This window comes from Triticum aestivum, chromosome 2D (assembly GCF_018294505.1).
Source record: "Triticum aestivum cultivar Chinese Spring chromosome 2D, IWGSC CS RefSeq v2.1, whole genome shotgun sequence".
Classification (NCBI taxonomy): Eukaryota; Viridiplantae; Streptophyta; class Magnoliopsida; order Poales; family Poaceae; genus Triticum; species Triticum aestivum.
Genome location: NC_057799.1, coordinates 231880230 through 231886752, shown reverse-complemented (window position 1 = coordinate 231886752; position 6523 = coordinate 231880230). Strand labels below are relative to the sequence as shown.

The 6523-nt window shown below is 42.4% G+C and overlaps 1 long non-coding RNA gene across 2 annotated transcripts; it reads left to right on the top strand.

Moving 5' to 3' along the window:
• Positions 1-1175: 1175 nt before the first annotated feature.
• On the top strand, positions 1176-4362 carry LOC123052642 (uncharacterized). Of its 2 annotated transcripts, XR_006424867.1 has the most exons (3): positions 1186-1664; positions 3480-3566; positions 3643-4362. It is a non-coding gene; the product is annotated as an uncharacterized lncRNA (long non-coding RNA). The 2 variants fall into 2 exon arrangements; XR_006424868.1 differs by having other exon boundaries at positions 1176-3566.
• Positions 4363-6523: the final 2161 nt, after the last annotated feature.

The window sequence follows — 6523 nt, the reverse complement described above, 5'->3', positions numbered from 1 at the left end:
GATGACCTAGAAAATTGTGCACCATTTTTGTCAGAGGTTTAATACCAGGGCAAAGATGATGAACATTTTAGAAGGGCATTTCAGGTTCATTAAAAAATAATTTAAGTAAACCCTAGTTGGTTTCAGGGGGTGCTGGGGGTTCTGTCATCCCCATTTCAACTTTCTGTGAAAAGTAAACATGATGCAACATTAGATGCTAGCACTAGGCATTACCAGAACTAGGGATGTGACAATCATGATGCATTTTTTTATGATATCTCGAGAATTTCATCAAAAAATGGTATCTCGAGAATTTCATCAAAAAATGATATCTCGAGAAAGATGAGAGATAAGGTGAGGAGGAGTGGGGCGCGGTGCTGATTGGTGGCCAGACTTAGCGGAGGCATGGGGATGGACGACGTCGGCAGCAGCCATCATGCCATATTGTTATAGAGGCTTCTTTTTTTAATTACTCAACAATGAAGTTGTGGGAGGTAAGAATGAACGATAGAGGTGCGGGTATCATTTTGCAAAATTGCCATAGTTTTTTTTCCATATGTCAGATATAGATCGGACGATCTATATTGCAAGATGGCAGGCACACCATCATCACCGAGAGTAGGATAGAGGTATGGCGGCTCAGTCTCTCGAAGGTGCTCATAGGAGTAGTGTGCGCGTGTATGCATTCATAGGGGTGAGTGTATGCGCGCACGTATGAGCGCTTGCGTCTGTACTGTGTTAAAAAAAGGAGTACTCAAAGCATGCAAGTTCGTAACGGACGGTGTACATCACTCTTGTCGCGTTTGCGTTGCACCCGGCATGCTAGACCCTCCATGTCGCTCAACGAATGGAACGTGCTTCGTCTTGCATTTTCGCTCCCTTGTGGGACCGCAGTCACTACACCACGGCAAAACTTTAGGGGCAATCAACTGCCGAGAAAGGTTAAGAAATCGGGTCACTTACACTGCCGGGAAAGATTTATCTGCCAGGAAAATAACTGTAGGGCGTGACATCTGCCGGCAATAATTAACCTCTAAGGGCAGCCTATCTGCCGGCATTTTTTGCGTCAGACCATCTGCCCTGGAAAGTAAACAAGGGCTGATTCATTGCCGGTATGCACGTTGGCGGGCCTGAAAATTTCGGCCCAGAAAGCGCGCGAGGAGCCGCGGGAGACACGAAACGATAAGAAGGCACTGGAAGCGTCACGTAACCCTAACTTATTTCCCCTTCCCGCATCCAGTCCCTCAGCCGCCGCACTCACCATCCCATCGTCGTCGAGCTACAAGCAGCACCGCCGCCTCCCAGTGTCGTCGCCTCGGATCCCCTCACCCACGCCGCCGCCCAGTGCCGTCGCCCCATCCTTTCATCCACACCGCCCCTTCCAGCATCGCCCTACAGATCCCGTAATCGCCCACGCCATCGCCTCCGCATCCCCACCCACACCGTTGTCTTCGCATCCCCCATCCACGCCGCTGCTGGAGGTCAACCGCGAGTTCGGAGGCGACCTCCATGAACCGCATAGCGATCTTGCCTCCGTCCACAGCACACAGTCGGCCTTGGCGTCAGCAGGTTCGTTCACCATGGCGGCTGCACTGGTGGGGTGAGCCTGACCTTCGGTGCCCTCTCCCCGCCGTTGAACTCTCGTTGCTTATGGTGTGCCTCTGCCATCGTGGGCAAGCCTGCAGGTCTGACGCCCACCACCTCTCCATTCTTCTGCTTTAAATTTCCTTGGCATGTGTTCGTACGCTGCTCCCTCTTATACCTATTTGTTCCTCTGTTTTGCTTCCTATGAATGCACGAATATTAACTGGATGAGGGCTCTGTTCTGCTTCCAATGAAAGTACGAATAGTAACTGAATGAGGGATAAAGTTTATTCTGAATGGTTTGCGGGAGAGGGGAGCAGCAGGGATAGTTTTGCTTCATGATAAATATGTACTACTAAATATTTGAAGAGGCTATTCTCTCTAACTGAATGGTCCAGATGAGTTTTACTGCATGATAACTATGTACTAAATATGTTCTGTTTTAGTCTCTCTTCCCCTCTTGGTAAAATCAAATTCATATGTCCTCTTTAGAATTTCTGAATTGAAAAGAGCCCTTTTAATTCTGGTGTCGTTGCCTTAGGACAAATAATAAATCTAGTTGTTTTCAGATATTTTGTTTGCAATTCTGCATATACAGGGAGCCAATAGATGTGACTGAATAGGGACTTTTGTCAGTCTGCTGTTCTTGGTTGTTCAGAAATGCATGGCTCAAGTTTGCTCTGACTAGAAGCTTTGCAATTCTGCATTTACAGGGAGCCAATAGATGTGACCGAATATGGGCTTTTGTGGGTCTGCTGTTCTTGGTTGTTCAGAAATGCATTGCTAAAGTTTGTTTTAACTATAAGCTGGTACTAGCAAATGACAATGTGGCCACATGCCATTGTGTCAATTGAGTTTGAGTCAGCTAGCATAAAGATTTTTCTCTCAAATGCAGTTCTTTAGTACTTAATGCCACGTCTTGTGCCCTGTGGTGTTTCTGAAATACTGAGATGTCTTGCTGCTTTCATTGCGTATATAAGATGGCCGGGAGCTTGTAAAACTGCATGTCATATCTGATGTTTGCAAATATGATTTTGTTGTTTGCCCCCCTCCCTGGAAGTATGATCTAATTAATTTATCTACATTTAACATGACAAGTTCAATGGGTCCTTCAAGTACGATGGATAATGCATCCTATCATTTATGACTTTTTCCCTATAACTATCTTTTACATGTATTTAATTTTCCTCTTTGCTCATCTAAATTTTATATTTAGGTATAGAGATATCTAATCTTGGTTTATTATGGGCGACATGAAACTGTATTCTGTGCATTCTCACTGCCCAGTGTGGTACACCCCAGGCCCCAGCCATCCCTGAATTACATGCATCGTCCCTTGGGAGATTCAGTCTGTAACATTTCGAGAATTATGAGCATTTTCCTATGGGCTGAACTATTTGGGTGTTGCTTCTACAGAGTGTTTGTGCAAGTATAGTTTGTAAACTCTGTTTACTATTGTACCCTCATTTTTATTAAAGAAATGATCAGTTTTAGCTTGCTGTACATAAATATGCTTAAATGCTCTAGCTCACATTCAATTGTTGTTGTACTATTTGTCCATACTATAATTAGATAGAAGAAACGGCCTACCATGCTTCCATTTGATTCTTGTGTGCAAGCCCATATTATGAAATGACATAAGCATGTTAGATTCAAGGAAGTTGCTGGTACGTTATACTATATGTCCTTCCCGAAGTACTAAAAAATAGAAAATGACACATTTTCCTCTATTTCATCATTCTATCTAACAAATCATTTTTATTTTTATTGTACTGTGATTATTTATGAGGTTATGATATATTTCATCGAATGACCACCATGGTAGGCATTTTGTATCTTTGTTTAGTATCGGACCATCATTGCTTGATTAACTGGCAGACAATCATGAAATTTACCTATCATTTTTGTAACCGCAGATCACCTTACTTTAATCAGGCAACAGAGGAAGGAAGTTGCAAAGAAGCATGAAGAGAATAAAGATCTCTGCATTTTTCCTGACTGAGGTAATCTCATGATCTTATCATATTTGCTTTTCTTATATGATGCCAGCCCCTTGTGTTGATAAGTATTTTGCTGCAGGTATGAAGGAAATTTATTTTTTGGTGGAAAAATCTTTCTTCGATGTCAGATCACTATAAAGGATGAGTTGCTCCACAGTGTCATCAACGAGTACAACCACGCCGTGCTCACTATGATGATGCGCAATACAAGCTCTTAACCTGTAAGTATCCTGGAGAAAGATTTGCATCCAGTTCTCCGGTTCAAGTTCAAGCTCTTGCCCTGCAAGTATTTTCGAGAAGATCTGCTACAGTTCTCCGATCGGTGCTACTCCATTGTCAATGGCGCTTCTCCAGCAACAACACGCAGATCATCTACACTAGCAACAAACCACCTGGGACACGCAAAGGAAAACTAGATTCTGTCTTTTCCACTTCATCACAAACCAAGCAGAAAGTAAATCTATCTACTGACCAGTGTAGCCGTAGTACCTAGGTCTTAAGTTATGTAAGACAATCATCCTAAATAAAACAATACTCCATAGTAAGTCTCTCTTTCTCTTCCCTTGTGTGCTATAAAAAATTGAAAAGACAAAGCACACAAATGTTTGCACAAATTTTCGGAAGGCAACTCACAAATATATCAGCAGAGCGCGGCGTGCCGCGGTGCACAACCTGCTAGTGTATACCTATGTATGTTGTGATGTGGTACTGGACTTCTGAACCTACAAATGTATATCGATGTATGTATGAAGACATGATGTATTGTTGAGATATATTATGATGCAACTTTAGCTCTACATGTGTGATGTTACATGTATACATACTTGAACTGGATTTTCTTGAACTGGATTTTTTTGTGTTGGCGGTGTACTTAATTAAGGGCACATCGACTGCCGGGAATACTTCTATCTGCCCTGTAATGTCAGTCTGCCGGCAAAAATCTATGTGCCGGGAATAGTACTAACTGCCGGCAAAGCTTCAGGCATGTAGGTCAGGGGAACTGCCGGGGTTTCTTGTAACTGACGGGAATGGTCTTTTCCGACAGGACTTTCAAGGGCAGTTTGTAAATGCCGGCAAAATGCATTCCCGACAGTTTATTTGCCTTCATTGGCTAGTTTTCCCGGCAGATAAGGTGACCCCTAAGTTTTGTCATGGTGTAGTGAGTTGAGAGCAAACCGACGTCCCTCCCCCTTCCCCGCCCGCATCGTTTATACTACTCGAAGAGAGAGAGAGAGAGGTCGGCCGAGTGTTACTGGTACTCCCTTCATTTTATGCGGAGTACATAAAAACGGAGGGAGTATACTACTAGTACCATGGAGCACTGCATACTCTACTACAGATGTTGTCAGCACTCCACTAGTACTACTACTTCTACTACTATTGGACAGGGAGCTTAAAAAAAGTTACTATTGGACTGGCTATACGTGGCGAAATCCTAGTAGGAAGAGCATGCGCGAGAACAAGCATTCACGTGTTTGAAAATAAATTGGAAACCATTTCGGTTTGAATACAAATCTAGTAGTACGTGCGAATCTAACAATATTGATTGGGCGTTGTTGAATGTTGGTACTTTTTTCTGTAAGTTTGATCAAAGTAGAGATACTTTGACTACACGTAAAACTTATATGTAAACTAGAAAGGATCGGAGGGAGTATATTGTACGTTCAAAAGTGAAACAAACATTGAATACCCTTTATATATGATTTGCTGATATTATGATCACCGATTCAAAAGTTTGAATCCGCCTTAGGTATCACACATGCACCCACTCGTTCTCTCTCGGTTTCATCTCAGGGTTTCTCTCTCTCCCTCCCTCCCTCCCTCCCTCCCTCTCTCTCTCTCTCTCTCTCGCACACACACACATACCACCTCTCTTGCTCTTTATGCTTGTCAAACCTAATTGATCTCCCGAGGTATCGGGATTGTATCTCGCTCGTCGTCAGGTCGCTCTTCGACACACGCCTAGGTCACTCTACCATGCATTAATTGTAACCAAGCCTTTCATCTATATTTTTTAAGCATACATTCATCCTCTCTGCCACTCTCTAGATCGGTTGATCCCTGGACCCACCCAGTTCCTCTTTCAATCGATCTAGCTAGATGGTACATGACCAACACGCACACACAGACCCTCCTGGTCATTTCTATCATAGAAACACACCGAACCTTTATCTCTTTGCACGACACGCACTTGATCTCTCAACATCAATCGATCTCGTCAAGATGTGTTGGGGCATGAACCGAATGGGATGTCAAAACTAAGATGGGAAGCGGCACATAGGAAGGCAAAGTGAAACTTTAAACGAACCGTTTGTCTGTATGCATGTCGGACAAATTACAACATTGGAAATACAAGCATGATCTAGGCCCACATGCGAATGACACTCGGCGGAATGTTCAAATGAGGCATGCGGGAGGATGGACTCGACCGGAGGGCGGCATGATCGATGGAGAAGAGGGTATATTCAGTAATGAATCATATGGTATTGATTTGTTATTGTATATGTTATTATTTTTGTCTATAAACTTTGTCAAAGTTTACAAAGTTTGGCTTTGAGGAAAGTTAAAATGCGGAGTAAATGAAAACAGAGGGAGTACGCAGAGACTAGTATAGTTACTATGTAACATCCCAAATTTTCAATTTGGAATGTTATGCATAGGTCATTCATGCATATCATATTTTATTGCATTTCATTTTGCGATCCTCGAAATTCTAAGCAACTCAAGGACCCTCAGAGAGAGTTGGGGATTTCGTAGTTCTCATATTTGAATTATCTCAAATATCGAAGATTTTTATTAATTTTTCTCTGAAATATTTCATATTAAATAATTTAAGAGAGGAGATAATATGACTTCTCCAACATGAATGAAATTTGGAGGAAAAATATTAAAATCAAATAAATATTTTATTTTGGATTTTATCGTTATTTTATTTGAATTAGAAAAATATGCATTTTTCA